General features: G+C 40.0%; 1 long non-coding RNA gene across 1 annotated transcript; it reads right to left on the bottom strand.

Moving 5' to 3' along the window:
- Positions 1–273: 273 nt before the first annotated feature.
- LOC120434792 lies at positions 274–2,076 on the bottom strand. The gene is made up of 3 exons (XR_005609357.1): positions 1,878–2,076; positions 840–975; positions 274–536 (listed from the first exon to the last, which is right to left on the bottom strand). It is a non-coding gene; the product is annotated as an uncharacterized LOC120434792 (long non-coding RNA).
- Positions 2,077–2,612: the final 536 nt, after the last annotated feature.

Here is a 2,612-nt window from a genome sequence, read left to right as displayed (position 1 = left end):
GATAAGACACTACTTTCCTCGTCTAATTGAATCTCACCTGAACAGAAACCTGTGGCTGGCAGCCCAAGGTTAAGACAGTGTTGATATTGCCTCTCTGCGCGCTCTCACTCACTAGAGTCCCTCACTATGAATTATTCACAGGCACAGTCACTGCTGAAAAGAGGCCAGGGCAAGGGGAGAAACTCAACCTCCCAGATCAAGCCACCATATATAAAACATTTTTTTCAGAAAAGGACTTTTGCCTGAAGCATTTTGGCTTTTATTGGTTGTAGTTCATGCTTTAGGAGCTTACGCTACCAAAGCCACAGCAGACATGTGAATGAGATAATTTCCTGTTCAGGCAGTTTTACACCAAAAAGGCTCCGGTTCACTGACGTCTAAAGATCGCTGTCGTGACCTTCCTGAAATTATCCCATCATTTTCTTCCGTACACAGGCTGGACCAAGACAATGCACATGTCAGTGCTCCTCCAGCTGTGACCGACATGATGAGCCTAAATTTACTGGTTGATCTCCTGTGATGCAGCAGGAAAATATCTGTGTGAGACAAAGGAGGTGTTATCTTTTAAAGGAAAAGGAAGGAAAAGGATTGCATGCAGCTTCAACACCATTCATCACTGTACAGAAAATACCACATAACACACAGGAGCTAGAATGCTGTAATTAAGAAGGGTTTGTGCAGGTTTACACAAGAGGGGTAAAAAGCAGAGTGAATCTCAGGGTTATACATACATTTCAAACCCAGTGTTACTCAATTTCAAACTCAATGTAAAAACAAGACTGAATTGAAAAGAACAGATAAAGAGAAAGAGATTCTTAACAGCAACGGTACAGTCTGACCTTGCTCAGCTTGTTCTGTTTTTGTTACTGGCTGCCTCTCTCTCCGGTTTTCTTTCACTCAACATTTTTTTCCACTTCTGCTCAAAATAAAAGGAGCGATAGAAGGCCAAAAATGGACCTGATGAAAAGACGGAAACTGAAAGGGAGGTGAGAATTAGCTAGACGGGAACGCGGATGTTCCAAAAACACTGCAAAGGGAAGTGATGTTGATGGAGAGATGAGGGTGATGAAAAGAAAGGCATGAATTGGGACAGGCAGCGGCGAGGAAACAGAGCGGTTGCTGTTAAAGCATAAAGCTTGTTTAGTGCTGTTTGGTCAGACCCTATGAACTGATGTGACAAATCCCCTGGCTAAAACTCCACAATCGGGGGCAACAGTGCAGAGAAGGAAAACTAACTTTCAGTGTGGCAATACTGTGTGACAGGGAAAACAAGGTGTGAACAGAATAAACAAGTACACCTCTCCCTGTAAATGTGTTCTTTAAATTTTCCTGAACATTGAATGTAAAATTATAAATATATATTGTATTTATTATTTATTCTTATAATGCTGCTCCTCTTATGAGAATACATGACATTTCTAAATCCACAGTAGGGCTGCAGCATGAGTCATTTTTCATTCATGCATTCTGACAGTTATTTTATTAATAAAAAGAAGCCAAAGCCTCAAAAATCTTGAAGTTCTTATGAGACATGGATTGCACACCTTATGGTTGGATCAGTCGAGCCTCAGTTTACCTCTGCGGCTGTCTAGACTTGTATAACAGATGTTATGATGACTTTAAAGTCTTCTTTTTGCTCCTCTCATTAGGGGTCGCCACACCAAATCATCTGCCTCCATCCCACCCTATTCTTTGCATCCTCTTCCATAATATCAACCCCTTGATGTCCTCCTTCACTACATTATCTGTGGTTTTCCTTTTTTGTTTTTGACAGCAGCTTCAACATCCTTCATCAAATATATCCACCATGTCTCCAAAGTCATGTAATAAAAAAGTATTATGTGTATTTATGTTTCACGAGTAACACTGTATCTTACCTGGCTGATTCATGTTTGCTGTAAGCAGGCAGAGATCTATAAAATCATTGCAGATTCAAGGTGAACACCTGAGGTCAGAGCCAGGAATTTAGTATCCAACTAAATGGGGAAAAGGGCCACAATCTCTCCTTCTGTTCCTGAGGTAGGGTGCTGAATAATCACCAGAAAGATATTTTTTGTTGACCATTTTGATGCCACATGGAAGATGACCTTTGGCCTTTTGCATCTGAAATATAATCACTTCAGCTTTTATTCCTATCAGGCTTTCTTTTTTACATAATTACCACATGAATAAGTAATGTCCAAAAGTGTGTTTTATGAGGTCGGAGTTGCTGTTTGTGCCAGATGTAATGAAATTCCCTCCTGGCACACTGCCTTCATAATACTAAGAAAGACATTTGGTCGCAGTGGCCAACAAAATGTAAACAATTCATCTTTGAGCCCAAGTTTGCCAAATTTCCTCAATCATTTCCTGATATATCAAGTTCCAAGGACAGACAGTTAGAAAATAACAAATGAACAATTATCAGAGTGGTTGCTGATTGCTTTTCTTTTCAGCTGAAGCTGACTATAAAGCTGACATTTAAATTAATGTCCATACTTGTTGTTGTGCCTTACTGATGCAGCCATACACAGTATAAAACATGTCCAAAGTTTCCAGGTAAGAAAAAATAAGCCAAGATTTCCTGTAGAAGTCTGTAAACAAACAGCTTTCTTGACCTCGGCAGATATTTT

Source organism: Oreochromis aureus, linkage group 19, assembly GCF_013358895.1.
Source record: "Oreochromis aureus strain Israel breed Guangdong linkage group 19, ZZ_aureus, whole genome shotgun sequence".
Lineage (NCBI taxonomy): Eukaryota > Metazoa > Chordata > Actinopteri > Cichliformes > Cichlidae > Oreochromis > Oreochromis aureus.
Note: the sequence above shows the minus strand (reverse complement) of the source record. Positions and strands in the feature narration are given on the sequence as shown.